The 15,787-nt window shown below is 39.6% G+C and overlaps 1 long non-coding RNA gene across 1 annotated transcript; it reads left to right on the top strand.

Annotated features, from left to right (window-relative positions):
- The first annotated feature begins 1,685 nt into the window (after positions 1-1,685).
- Positions 1,686-15,230, top strand: LOC124173242. The gene is made up of 3 exons (XR_006868472.1): positions 1,686-1,696; positions 2,251-2,252; positions 14,979-15,230. It is a non-coding gene; the product is annotated as an uncharacterized LOC124173242 (long non-coding RNA).
- The last annotated feature ends 557 nt before the right edge of the window (positions 15,231-15,787 follow it).

Below are 15,787 nucleotides of genomic sequence, written 5' to 3'. Positions count from 1 at the left end.
CTTCACAATGCCACCGAGCAATTACTACGAGCAGCTATTCAAGGTACCCGCCGCGAACTGGACCACGTCGGCAAGGAGCCTTTCAACATAGTACACATCATTCTCGCCAATGCCATGACGAAGGAAGATTTGGAGAGGCTCGACAGAATGACGGCATCACACATGATCGCGGTGGTAGAGAATACGAGGGAGAAGAGGAAATTACACAAGATTACGAAATTCGCAGAAACCACACAATCCACAATGCGAGGCACAGGTCGTCGTCAACCCCTCAAAACACCCCCTGCACCCGGCCGCCCAGTCGATCCTTCAAAAAGGATTCAATTACGCGCTGACGCCAAAGAAAATTCCAGTGGAAGAAATCATTAGCGGAGTAGAGAGCGCGATTGGTCACCTACCACCCAGCGAGGCTGAGGTGGTTCGACAAGACGCCTGACGAATCCTCAGAATGAATAAGAAAAACCAGAAGCATAATACCACCATTTATTTATTTAAGTAAATTTCACGTACAGCCGCAACGCCAGTTTACAGTGAAATTTTTAACAATGACATGAATTAGACACAATTCAATAACAACATAAAAACAAACAAATAATTAACCAGTAGGGAAGTATAGCATTCAATTAGCAGACATATGGGTCATAGCTTGTGCGGTGCATTTTTTGCGTGTCAGTAAAAAGGATCTATGGAAGGAGGGAGCGAATTTAGAAGGGAGGAGAGGCGATATAAGGGTGAGCGCTTGGTGAGGGAAATTCTGGGAATAACAGGCAGATGGAGTAGTTATAGCGAGCGGGTGGAAAGAGTCGGTATTCTAAAATTCAACAGATAGAGAAGTTCAGGGCAGTCAAAAGTCGAGTTCAAGATATTGTGTAGAAAGTTGAAGTCCGTGTAAGCCTGAGATTCTGAAGATTAAACAATGAAAGAGAAGACAACACAGCATCAGAGGACATATTGCGTAAGTGAGGGATTCTATGCCTAACTATTTTGGCAAAGAAGTGGAACTTTTCCCCCCTGTTTCAAGTTGCGCTGGAACAATAAGTGAACCCTGAACTTCTAATGTGTAGCAGTGGACCTTTAAACCCTGCAGGAAGATTTAAACGCAGTTCATTTTAAACTTAGTTTGATGTTATCAAGTTGATTTTTGGGTTCTTTGTATTTTGTATCCGATCCATGTCAATCCGGCCCTACTAACATCATTTCAAGTGCTACTCCTCATATTTTGTGTGCTAACTTGTGATGCAATCGCCCATGCACCATTGCAGAGAGGGAAGCGCTTCGAAAATTGAAAGAAAATGACAACGTCGTGATTTTACCAGCAGACAAAGGCAACGCGACGATCGTCATAAAGAAAGAAGAATATGATAAGAAGATGGAAGAAGAACTACTTGCGGAAGGACCTTATCAAAAGATCGACAGAGACCCAACCTCCCGATACAAGAGAATAGTGACAGAAATAATAAATACTTGTGTACCGTATACCGCCGAAAGAAGAAGAAGAATCAGCCCACAGGATCCGAAAACTCCTTATATCTACGGCCTGCCAAAAATTCATAAGGAAGGAGTGCCCCTTAGGCCCATTGTCTGCGCTATTGACTCACCAACATATAAATTAGCGACATACCTGGCGCCGATTTTACAGCCCGCAATAGGAGAGGCGAAATCATACGTGAGAAACTCTCAACATTTTCTTCGGATCGTTAGCGGCATCAAGGTCAAAAAAGAAGACATCCTAGTCAGCTTTGGCATGACATCGCTCTTCACAAATATATTCCTTGTGACGAGGCAGTAAATGTCATAAAAGACAGATTCGGAGAAAACATCGCCAAGCCGGCAGAGATTTTTTGCCTCAAAAGCACTTTCTTCCGTTGGAGGAATAATTTTTATCAACAGACGTCTGGAGCAGCGATGGGTTCCCCTCTTTCCCAAGCAATTGCAAACATATTCATGGAACAGCAATTCAGAGCGCCGCCCACAAGCCCAAGATTTGGGTCAGATATATCGACGACACTTTTATAATTTGGACGCACGGCAAGGAAAAGCTTCAAGAATTCTATACCTATTTGAATGGGATTAACGACAACATTAAGTTTACAATGGAGGTTGAGGAAAACGGAAAACTTCCATTCTTGGACGTTCTCGTGGAAAAGAAGACGGATGGAACATTTGGGCATGCAATGTATCGAAAACCAACAGCAACAAATTGGTACCTGCATGCTCTATCTCACCATCACCCAGCCCAAATAAATGGAGTGGTCAACGCCTTTATTCACTACGCTCCTACACGATAAATGACCAGGGGCCGTATTCTGTATTTCGTCGGTGCCGCACCGGTCGGTTTCTCATTCAAGCCCACCGACTGGACATCAAACCGTACCGACAACGGATTCCGCACCGACGACGACACTTTCAGCGATTCTGTAAGGTCGTCGGTTTCAAACCAGTCGGTACGGTTCCCTCTCCTTCCCAAACAGGGAAAATCCGAATATATCCGAAGTTTCACGTGTCTCCACCAATGAAAGAAGGGTAAAAACAAGAGAAGACTCATTGGCACAGTTTGTTGTCGTCATTCTCAATCTTTTTATTTTCGGAAATTACGACTTATTGCTAGATTAAGATAAACGATATTGGATAAGTTGTTAACAATGCTTATATAATGTGTGGTAGTAATGCTGTACCTACAGAATCGAAGGAAACAATATTGCAACATCACAATAAAGTTTGTATGTGATGGAGATTGTTGTTGCTGTAATGAATTATTGAAAATATCCTTGAGATCGTAGTTTCTTTTTTTAAATATTGGTTCCGTATAATGCTATTTATTCATGATTTGGTAATATAGTTGTCATTAAGTAAGTTCCGTATAAATGTTATCAACGGAAGGTTATGCCATTGGCACCGTAGCAGACGAAAATAGCATACCATGGAACGTGAACGTAGGATTCAAATGCAAATGTAAATGTCATATTAGAGGAACAAGTAAGGAAATTGTTATAAAAATATGGAGCTGGGTGTAATTAAAAGAAGTGTAATGACGAGGAAGTAAATAAATTGTGATTGGGTGAAATACATATGTATAAGTTGCGCATTCCAAGTGAGAGAAAATGATAATATTGGGGTAAACCTCATACTTATTAACAAATATCTTCTTTTATCGTCAAGGGAATCAATGGCTGACGATGAAATGAAATATAGTTGCCCGTTACAAATGAAAGAAACTGATACCGTTGTGGCAAACTTCATACTTAAATAAAAAGATCTTATTTCTATGCCGAGAGAAACGCCAAATTGATGATTGAGTGAAATAACAGTCGCCTATTCAGAGTGATATAAAGTGATAACATTGCGGCAACACTCGTATTTAATTAAAAATATCTTTTTTATGTCAAAGGAGCAAATAAATGATGATAGAGAGAAATAAAGCCTATTACAAGCGAGTGAAAGTGGTAACATAAATGAGAGAAAGTCATTATATGTTAGCAAACCTCATTTTTATTTACCATTATCTTATATTTCTGTCAAGGTAATTAATATAGATGATGACACAGTGAATTATAGAGGCGTATTCGAAGGGGCAGAAAAAGATAACATTGCAGAAAACCTCATTATTTACTCGGTGATGAGGTAAAAACAAAATAAAATGTACAATGCGCACCGGGGAGTTCATGAAACCCACTAGTCGGTGGCCGTACCGACACCTTTTTGCTGTCGGTACGGCTACCGACGATCTCTCGTCCTCTCGTCGGTGCCGCACCGACCGGGTTCGTACAGAATCGCACGACTTCTTACCGGGAGTCGGTGTGACGTCGCACCCAACGAATGGGTGCCGCACCGATCGGTTTGGAGATACAGAATACGGCCCCAGGACAACTTTGCCGAAGAGAGACGGAAGCTAGAGGCCATTCTACGGGGAAATGGATTCGACGACAGAGGTATTTCTCGCACTTTTAATAAAGTCGTCAAAAGAACGAGATCAAAAACAACACCGCAGAAGCCGCGAACACATCCACAAACGACCTCAGAGATCAGAAGAAAGCCTTCCTGCCATACATTAAGGGGACGACTGACGTCATAGGAAATATCCTTCGTAATTTCCAGATAAGGACAATCTTCTCGCCTCACATAAAGTTAAAACATCTCCTAAAGACCGTCAAGGATAGAACTCCACTACAAGTGGAAGGGGTCTACCGAATTCCTTGCCAGACCTGCGGGAAAAACTACATGGGCGAAAGAGGCAGGTCGGTCAAAACACGCCTAGAAGAGCACCCGAGAGTGCGATTCGACTGGGGCAATCAACAAAGTCCGCGGTAGCAGAACACGCAGCGCTTGGCCACACAATAGACCTCGAGGAAGTCAAAATCCTCGCCAAAGTTAAAGGTTTTAAACAGAGACTCGTCCGAGAAGCTATTGAAATATCCAAAGAAGATAAGAATACTTTATACAGGGATACCGGCATTAAACTTAGCCGTACTTGGCAACCCGTAGTGAAAAAAAACAACCCACTCCCCCAACCTACCGCTCTCCTCCCCCCACCAACTGATAAGATACCTATATAAAAGATTTTAAATTCTCATCTCTTCATAACCCCTTGAAAAAGCGACCAGCGTTGGTCGGGAACGTTTGGGCAACCCAAAGAATTGACGCGCGACATAGCCCAAAAGTTTAAAATCATAATGACGAGCGCCCGCGAAAGTTTTAACGAAGAAGCAATATATAGTTAATTTAACACAAGACATGTCCTTATTGTTAAAAGAAACTTATTCCATGACAATGTGACAGAGTTTCACCATTTCATTGCTTTCACGTATACGACTGCTCAGCAAAACAGTCTGCACACAACATGCGAGATCGCGAATCGGTTCCGCTGTCAACACAATACACAAGCTATAATAAGTACTTCAATAATAAATGAATATCCACAAACTAAATACTAGCACATAACGTAAATATAAAGTGAAACATAGGCAAATAAAATAATGAAAAACTGGAAATCACTTCTTGACAGCTTGAAAAATCGAAGAAGGACACTTAAAATGCGTGGAAAAGGATGCATGATGCAAGAACCGAAATATAATTTCAGATCGGTCAGAAACGAGACAATGCGAGAGATAGTTTGCCCAAGAGATACGTATAGCAATTTGATTTCCTGCGCACAATTAATTAGTTGTTAAATAAACTAGACAAGCGTCGTAACACCCACAACACACACTTGAATCTCTCCTCTAGGTTAATGTGTATTTGAAGCCTTGTCATCCCCTGCCATAAGCCTATTGATGCATCTTGCGGAGTAAAATATATACGAAGGCTATCAAACAAACTTTTAAATTAGACTTGGAGAACGCTCTAACTGCCATCTTTGTCGATTTCATCTACATCTACGTTCTACCCCTCAATCCTCATATAAAGTGCGTGGCATGGGATGTTACGATCCTAGCCGTTTACGTATAAAAAGGAAATCCTCAAACAACATTACGAATACCATTTTTTTTTTTAACTTTTATGGTTCGGGGAGTTATCCTGGAGTACTAATTGTTTTAAATTAATGGTATCATTCTGAAAATATCAGAAAATGTAAGATTGCTTAAATTCCTAGAGTGAATCTATTCAAAGTTAGAACAATGGAAGGAAAAAAACATGTAATGATACGACCAAGCGAGTGACGCCATTTGTTTTATTAATCGAGACACCGTTGCTACCCTCAATAGCACGAGGAAAGAATGACACTTAAAAATCTCTCTGTTTTCCATTATTTTTATTTCTTTATTTCCTTTGTTGTCTTCTTATGATCATGTATACCTTAGTACGACGGCAAACCAAGGATGTGTCTCACGCCCACAAACATAAGAAAAGAAAACTTCTCCGCATTTACTTATTGTTAGAGCAGATTCCCATGGTAACTCGCCAAACATTGAAAACGCTGCAATTTGTAACGAAATCAATTGGCATGACCGCTCTGAGCCTTACGACTTACGACGAGAAAATTGACTTTCCTTCTCACGGTATGTCTTTCTCAGGATCGAGGCGGTATAAATTCAAATGATGTCTTATTATAGCAACCAAGGTTCTGACGGAATATACACTGCCCATCCGCTGCAAGCGTAATTCGTGCAAGTCTCTATTCAATCAGCAGAAAACGTCATGGGGAATTCCACTGAAAATGGATGATTATACGATAAAAAAAATCCTTCGCGCTGAAAATTACAGTGAAAGCAGTTCTTCCCTAACCTGATTGTTATTCGTAAAATTCCAATTTGAAAATTGAATATTAATCTTGCGCTCAAAACGACCCATCGCCATGTTGGCTGAGCGTGACGTCAGAGTCCAGTATACGTTTACGTGGTGCCAATAGTCTGTTTGCCCCAGTTTTACAAAAACCTATGTGTCTCTCTATATAATTTATTTTTTAATATGTTAATTCCATCATCAGTCACGTGAAATATTTATCCTGAATAATTGACAGGTTTAAAGAATGTATGCATACTGTAAGATCCATCACAATCTTGACAAATAGCGTATAATACTTTTTCATCCTCCTCATCCATGGCGATTTCCACAGCGTGAGATTATTGTTATCACTTAATGTTCTGGTGTCACTTTAGCCCCAGCAGTGCAAACGCTAAAAATTTATTAACACTTGAACCTAACAAACTGCTGAATCACCGTATGTCTCTCTTCCAGACCTTGTGAATGCTGAGTAAATCGGCGTAAAATATTATCCGTTTTATTTCTCCAAAACGTTAACTTCACCTATTCCAATATTGCACCAAGAACAAATCAAAAGCAATGAGGAAATGACATTGGTTAAATGAGAGACAAACCAAGCCTTAGATTACTAGCGAACGAGATTACTGATTTAATTTATGTTACAATTCAATTTCGAGGATTCTCAACTCCGAGCCGAGAAATCTTCATTACTGGAGAAGAAATAAGCGGCCATGAATTAATCTACCTTCAAAATGTTCCCAAAATGCGTCTTTACGAAGTCGGAGTCAACCATTGCGCAATGCAAGTGCCGTAAAAAAACTTTTAAACTATTCACATCTGTTTCTCACACACCCTTCACGTTAGGAATCGGTATCGTCGTAGCTGTTTGTTATGGTCGTTACTGTTTTGTTATTGCCATGGAGCGAAGCTGCTTACTCGCATTCTGGCGTAACAGGGCGTTTTTGTAGCGCGAAAGAATTTAGTAATTTTTTTCGAACTTTGAAGGTCTCTCGCAACAGGAATATTGAGAATTATGAAGTCATATTTGGCATACGTTAATAACTTTAACTCACTTATCTAAACTTGTAAAAAAATTACCTTTTTAATTTTATGAGAGCACCCTGATTCGTGGAATCTTTGGAACTCTATACCCCATCAACGTACGCTAGGCACAAAGTCAACAAGACTGCCCTTATCCCTTCCCACATTCCCACCCCCACTTAACATAGCCTACGACACAATGCCATGAACATACCGAGAAAATTAATCAACTGAAACCACCAAAAGTGCAGAACTTCTCAGCAGACAGCTAAAACAGCTGGGAACTTTAGCTACGATCAAATTCCGCGAAATTTCAGCATAGCGTGGTTGCTATAATGGCAGTGGTGCAGTCGATGTTCTTTTGTTGTCAAATGGACGTTCTTTTCAACTTCCTTGTCATCGCTTTTCTTCCTCTCACCTCTATTACGTCCCTGATAGTTTGAAGACAAAAAGCAATCTCTAGACAAATGAGTTCCTCGAAGCGCAAGGAAGGAGATGACGTATAACGCTGAATACCGCCGCGTTTTTCACATTTTCTTTTCTCCTCATGATCTCGTCTTCCATGAAATGGATGCTACAGAAAATCGACGATTGTGGAAGAAATTAATTAAACTAAATCTTCGGAGAGCACCAAGACGTCATCGTCAAATTTTGAAGGGAAAAACAAGTGAGCATCAAGAATATTTCAAACCGACGTTCGAAGAAAATTCAACATTTGAGGAATCGGCATATCCCCACGATCCTCATAAAATGAATATTATCAACTAAAATCAGTCCTGGGCCTTCTGCGGGGAAAATGCGTCTTACATTGCCAACTACGACATAAGTAAGATGCGTGTTCTCAGGAAATTATAGGATTGGAGTTTGGATAGTCTGATTGTCAAATTTGTTTTATTATGTTGGTATACACGCGCCTGCAGAATGAAAAAATAATTTGATCCGCATATCTTGTACGATGTTGGGCACGATATGGTGGAAGTTCTTAATATTATTAAAATAAGACATTGCAATATTTCCACTGAGTTTTATTCGTTTAGTTCGTTTTTCTCCCGAACCATAAAGAACTTAAATAAATGCTTGGCGTCATTTATTTAGATAATTTACTTTTTTTTACGAGTAAAGGCTGGTGTCATAACACCCCTGCCAAACCCTTATTAATGCATTACGTTAAATATAAACTTTTATGCATTGTCGCCGCGTCAATTGTTGGGTGAGCTTTCCTTTGAGAAAGCTACCACCATCTATCGGGAAACGTTGCGTTTACCCAAAAATAGACGAGACGCAAAAGTTATAACAAAGAATTATCCTATTAATGCGGTTTGCGGGGTATTGCGCATAGTCGAATTGAAAAATATCGCAACGAATTTGAGCGGCTGCGCTTTCACAGCAGTTCGGAAACTGAGTTTTATTATTTTCAGGAATTTTTTTATAACATTCCCATCTCTCGTAATATTTTTATCGCTATAGCATTTCAGGAGAATTTTCACGAGGATTGTAGAAGAGAAGAATTCAAGACTAACACTAGAATAGGGAAGCAAAAACTGATAGAGGTGGATGAATTCGGTTATTTGGGAAGCAAGATAATTAGCGACGGGAGAAGTAAGAAAGAAATTACCAGCAGAATAGCCCAGGCGAAGAGAGCATTCCATCAAAAGAGAGACCTGCTTACAGCGGGAAACTTAAATGTGGAAGTAAAAGAACAATTTATGAGGACATACATTTGGAGTATGTCCTATACGGAAGTGAGGCAAGGACATAGGACAATGACCGCAGCGGAGAAAGCAAGGATAGAGGCCTTCGAAATGTGGTGCTATAGAAGAATGATGAAAATCAAATGGATCGACCGAGTTAGTATGGAGGAAGTCCTAAGAAGAGTAGGAGTGAAGAGAAGCCTCATGATAACCTTAATAAGAAGACGGAACAATATTATAAGATAAACCTTGAGACATGATGGCCTGATGAAGACAATTGCAGAGGCGCCGACTCCATGGGGCCTTTAGGGGGCCCGAGCCCCCTCAAAAATTCCTTATGTGTGTGAGGAAAAAAAGTGTCAGGCTGGTCAATTTTCCCCGTAGTGTCCAGATATCGAGATTCGAGTTATCGGAGTTTCCAATGTTGATCATATAACTCTTCTAAAATGCTTAAAAACTTAAAACTGACTACTCATAAAATTTCCGGGGCAAGATCCCCGGTTTGGGCCCCCCCAAAGTTTGTTGTAAGTCGGCATCCCTGAACAATTGCCAAGGGAAAAGTAGATGGCCAGAATGGGAAAGTTTAGAAGGATGTGAAAGAGAAGAAATTCGAAAGATTAGCTGATAAAACAATCGAGCAGTGAGATGCGTCAAAACAATCCTATGATTGTTGACCCTTGATGATGATGATGATGATGATGTCAAATGTTTAATACTACATGAATAACTGTGCAGCTCATGTTGTATTTTAAAAAATCCACCTCCAGAACGTTTACTTTCTCTCGTAAAAAGGCCCATCCGTCCAGTTATATTTTCTTTCGATTAACAATTTAGTCTCGTGATGGGACGTGAAGAACGCACAACATATTAAACGTCTTCGGCGATTCCACGGCAAATAATATAACGTCATGTTACAATTTCGTTGGAGTTTGTGATGCTAGGAGGCTGGTTATCTCCCGTGCACTGACTTAAGAAAACAGCGGACTCTTCCGTATTGCTAAAAAAATATTTCAACGCGGAAAAACAAAATTTTCTGTGAAAATAATGAAAATGATGTTGAATAGCAGGCTTCCGTGAATTGAACAGTAGAAACAAATTATGAAAAAAAGTCCACAAAGATAACATCTCGCACTAATTTTAATCTCCATTCTCTACGTTTTCTGATCCCATGTACGAATGCCTTCCAAAAATCATTTCTCGTTAAAACGAAAGGTCTCCAATCATGTGTTCAAATATAAAGTACACATGGCTTTGATCATTATGCATCAAATTTAAACGCTGCTTAATAAAAGACAGCCTATTTATGACCGAGGATATTCTCCTCTTTGACAAGACGCATGTTGTTATATTCAAATTCTTATGCATCCTTATATCTCGTTGTTATTTATATACCATACTTTTATGTCGTAATTACTTCCGTTTGAATTTTTCATTTATGTACCTACAATGAGTTTTTTGGACAGCCAATCATTTTAAATTGTGTTTTTCTTCAACGGTGATGTCCAGAGCGTGTATAAATATTCTAAACTATACTCAATTCTATGCTCACAGGGACTCAAAGATAAAAGTACCATCCCTCTAGAGATTACAACATGTACTATATTCTATGCTACGCTCGCTATGTACAAGGATTTATGTCTAGGGACTTCTTTTCCTCTTCAAACACTTTCAGGGACGATTAAGTGAAGAAGTGGGTTTGGCGAGGAACGAATTCCGGGATTTTCTCCAGTAAAAAAAGAAAGTGCGAAGCATCGAAAGAGAGAAGGGATAAAGTAAAGATAAGGAAGTCGAATAATTTTAATTAAAACAAAAAAATATCTGATGCACCACCACCATTATAGCGACCAGCAGGAAGTAAGCTCATAGCGGGTGGGCAGTGCACGATCCGTCACAACCTTGGTTGCTATAATAATAAGACCTCATTTGAAATTCCCTCATCTCTAAGGACTTGTTTACACGGTACAGCGACCCAAACGAGTTAATGTCTAAATGAACGAATGTGCGTGAATTGACACGAAAGTGCATCGCATGGATAACCACACAACTTTTGTGAATGCATTATTAGAAGATAGAACACTTACATTTTGGTCCATTCATTCGGAGAAGTGCTTTTTCCTCAGACGACGTGAATAATATCCTTTGTTTACCGTGTTACTACGGTAGATGCGACCACGAGAAAAAATATAGAAAATAGACTGAAAAACAGATAGATTTAAAATGTCATTCTCTCCTCGTACTATTAATTATAGCAACGGTGTCCCGATCAATAAAATGAATAGCGGAAATCGCTAAGACGACTCGTTGAATGTTGATCCGTTTTTATACCCTTGAATGGATATGTTACGTGTATAAATAGCCGTTGATATGGTTTTCGCTTTGCGTGACTGCGGTCTTGCATTTTGTTATAATGCGTATTGTTTTTATGACCGTGTGGTGTCCATGTGGAGATGTCTTGAATGCTGGATGTCAGCGATTGGTCCAATAATAAAAAACGCAAACTAATTAGGCTTGGATCGCGTGGATATTCCGTCATAACCTTAAAGTAGACAAAAGACAACTTTCCTTGAATGTCCTTCATCTCGTTCCTTAGAAAGAAATACCGTCAATATAGGATATCTACCTATCTTTCCACAAAGCGATAGCGGAGATACAAATTTGGCAGAGATACTTTCTTTTCTACAATAGTACACAGCGTATAAGGCCGCCATAGGAAGTGATAATGAGGAAGTGTTGAGAGAAGCAGGAAACAATAGAAGTCTTTTAAAAACCTTAAGAAGAAGACGGGATAATTTCATCTGCCACACCATCTACATCTGAATCTACGTACTATCCCGCAAGCCAACTGAAAGGCGTGTGGCAGAGGGTGTTAGAACAATAGCCATTCACGCATAAAAAGGAAATTTTTTAACGAAATTACGACTAACATTTATTAAGGTCCTTTACGGTTCGGGGGAAAAACGAATTCGCATATCTATCCGTTCGGCAAAATATCTCTCTTAATTTATCGCTTCTGTCGGACCTGGAAATATAGTGTGGCTCTAATAATTATTAGGTTCTCCGTATCGCACTTAAAGATATCCATTCTCAATTGTTCAAGCAATCTAAGCGTAGGGCGCAGCCTCCGAGTCTCCAATGGCTCCCAGCCTAATTCGCTTAACATCTGGGTAACGCTGTCTGTACGCCCGTAACAGTTTTTTGACGAACCGCGCAGCCTTCCTTTGTAATTTATATAGTTCGTGGATTAAGTCTATCAGCAATATATCCCATATGATATCGCTGCATATTCAAGGTGCGGTCGGACGAGTGCGAAATAGCATCTTTCTTTTGTTTTCTCATCCGAAAATCTTCCCACAATACGCTTGATGAATCCTGATGAAGACAATCGTCGAAGGACAAGTGGATAGACAGAAAAACAAAGGAACGTCTCGATGAGTTACATAATGCAAGTATATAAGAGAAAGTAAAAGAGAATAAATAGGTAAATATGAATTGAATTGTTATTAGTGAAGTAAGCGCAGAGGAGATTAGAGGCAAAATAATCTTTGGATCACTTATGATTGTTCACAACGACACTTAGCATATGAATGCCCATTGGTGATAATATTATGATGATTATTGAGATATTCAGAATAATTCTCCATCCTTCTATATTCTCTAAGGGAAATGTTGAAGAATGTTTCAGAAACCACTCCGATAACATCTTGCATTATGGACTATTCTATTTGTCATCCGATTCTACGTTCAAATACCAATCAAAACTTTTTTCTCGTTACGGCATCTAAATTTTGGGATTCTATCTCTGAGGGCTTAAAACAGAAAGGCTCCGGTCATGCATTGAAATGTAAATTACTCCAGCCTCTAAGAAATACAGAGGTACAACATTAACCTCTGCTTAACAAAACACAACCTACAGATCTCATACGTGCGGCTAAACTACAATCTTTGCTTCTTTTATCGTAATGAGCAATAATCAAGCCACATGAATTTATTTTATTTTAACTGATTTTAAATATATACAAGACAAACACATCCTATGATATAAAAATGTTACAATTGTGATTCTGCAATGCTAGGCAAAGCGGGCGGCCAGGTAACGGGAGGGGGGGGGGTGTTTGCTATAGGACTACTGAGGATGGTTGGTGAGAGATATATGGAAAGAGGAAAAGGAATAAGTCTGTGTTTTATAGACTTGGAAAAGGCTTTCGATAGGGTAATTTGGAAGAAACTGAAGGAAATTATGAAGATGAAGAAAGTAGACGAGAAGGAAAGACGACTGATAAGTGAATAGGGTGATTTCCTATTATTTATCTATTGCCTCAATCGAAAGATTATTACTCCTGGAGTACGTATTTTACGCTTTCAGAATTTCGAATGACGACATATATTTTTCGCGATTAAACGAAAAGCGTAAAATTTTCAAGCGCGCAAAAACGCGACGGCTAAGTATGAACGATGGGTAAAGTCCGTGTGACGTATTTCTAGTTCCAGCTGTCGCCGCGTGAGGTAACCTTGGGGCGAGGCTTTGAGCGCTGACACGACGCAGGATGCTGGCAGGTTGCAGAGTACCCTGCTAGCTGGTAGCGCTTGGCTTAAATAAGGATTATTATTCCCCTATCAAACGAAGGAAACTTTCCTACCTTAGGCAGTTTCAATAGGTGATTATTAAGAGATGTTTCCCTGAGCTCTGTGCCTCATGCACGCATTGGTAATCTCAGACGATATAAATCTCCCATCTACTCGTATGGAAACTAGGTCCCTGTGACGTCTCGTGGAGTGGCATCGCATGGGCGCCAATCTGGCCTTTTTCAAATGAGGATAAAATTTGACCCCTGCCATTCATCTAAACCGGTATTTCAAAAACCAAATAATTGGTACCTATGTTATGAATACACTAATGGTGGGTAAGGAATAGCAATATCCCAATAGCCTTTATATCGTTTTCTTTTGATGAAGGTAACTACTCTATTGTCTGATCAAGTCATGATTATCCATGATGACAGTTTCTTTGTGGAGGTTCGTTGGTTTGCAGTGCAGAATTGTATTTTGTCATAGTGCGAGGCAGACGTCACAGGTATCCACAGTGACGGCTCGTGAGTCAAATGCTGGGAGGGGCACAATCTGACGGGGGGTTAACATTTTTGAATATTTTAGTGAGGTTTTCAGGTAATCTAGAGTCTACTAGTACACAAAACAATCACTAACACCAAAACACTAACAATCACTAACTATATTAAATCAACTACAACTAAGGCCTATTCACATTAAAACAATTTACACATAATAAGTCAACTGGTCTCCAAAACAAGGTATTCTGCAACACACCAAGATTATACGGCCGCCGGGCGTCGCGGCGATGTCAGCTCACTAGATACGTCGCTCTGCGCATGCTCGGACGGCGTCCCAAGACTCCCACAAGGCACAAGCTTAGACGCTTTATAGCACCAGCATCCCCCAACACTACCACTTAATCATATAACTGCATGTTAATATGGATTGGGTCGTTCTGGCCAGCGCCCCACGCCTACAAATACGAACTTCTCGCGCTATTTTAGCGTGTTTTTATCCTACATTTTCGATGTATGCGATTGAAAAACACTTTTGTTAATTAGATGTATAATTACAATTGAATGGGTATTTAAATTTTTCCTTTTTCAAATTTTTGGGAGGGGCGGCGTCCGAGAGTCCTTATACAGGCAAGCCGCCACTGGGTATCCGTCCACTTTACGCAGAACAACACGGGGCGAGGCAACCTTTGAGCACTGCTATTTTACCGACAAGCGCACGGCCACGGCTCGCGTCGAATTGTGCGACGCGAACGCCTCGTAGCGAGCGACCCCGGTACCCACAGTCCGAAGCAAAGACGAGCATTCGCCACGGGGCGTTCGCAGTGAGACTGTGGATAGCGGCCTAACGGCAAAGGACAATCACCACATCACAGCGGAGAGAAAGGAATTCGCTGTTGGAGCAGAAGAAGTGGCATATTGAAAAAAATAAAGAGACTATCATCACGTTTAGGTGCGATTCGTGGGAATTCATTAGACTAAGTTACCTTAGGGATAACAGCGTAATCTCCCCTCAGAGTTCATATTTACGGGAAGGGTTGCTACCTCGATGTTGGATTAAGATAATAATTAGGTGCATTAGCTTAATTAATACGTCTGTTCTACCTTTAAACTCTTACATGATCTGAGTTCAGACCGGTTTGACCCAGATCGGTTTCTATCCCCAATTTCATATGAGTTATTAGTACAAAAGGACCATAATTGAAAAATATTTTTTATGTTTTGAATTTCATTACTATTTTGGCAGAAAAGTGCTATGGATTTAGAATTCATCAATGTAGGTTAATTTCCTACGAATAGTACTTGTATTTAAATGATATTATTTTAAGATTTTAAGGAGGAAGGGTATTTCCTATAGATATAGGGTGTTTCATTAAAATGAAAATAGTTCTATTTCATATACCTAAAAATAAAACACATTAATTGTCTGATGTCAGAGGTTAGTTTAAATTGAAAACATTAGTTTAGGAGACTAATGATGAATATAATTATTTACATTTCTTTTTATTAAAGCTTTTTTTTACGAGAAAAAAGATATTTGTGTGCATGGTAACTCTAAAAAATTGAATGACCCCAATTTTTTAGGTTTTCATGCTCTTTTCGTGATGGGGAGGGAGATTTCGAAAATACTAACTTTTATTTTCGTTTAGTAATTTTTCATCCTATTTATATTAATATTTAATTTATTTCTTTTTATTAAAGCTTATTTTTCTGCGAAAAAAGATATTTGTATGAATGGTAACTCTAAAAAATTGAATGACCCCTATTTTTTTTAGGTTTTCATGCACTTTT

The sequence above is a fragment of the Ischnura elegans genome (assembly GCF_921293095.1).
Source record: "Ischnura elegans chromosome 13 unlocalized genomic scaffold, ioIscEleg1.1 SUPER_13_unloc_4, whole genome shotgun sequence".
Lineage (NCBI taxonomy): Eukaryota > Metazoa > Arthropoda > Insecta > Odonata > Coenagrionidae > Ischnura > Ischnura elegans.
This window is presented reverse-complemented; position numbering and strand designations above follow the sequence as displayed.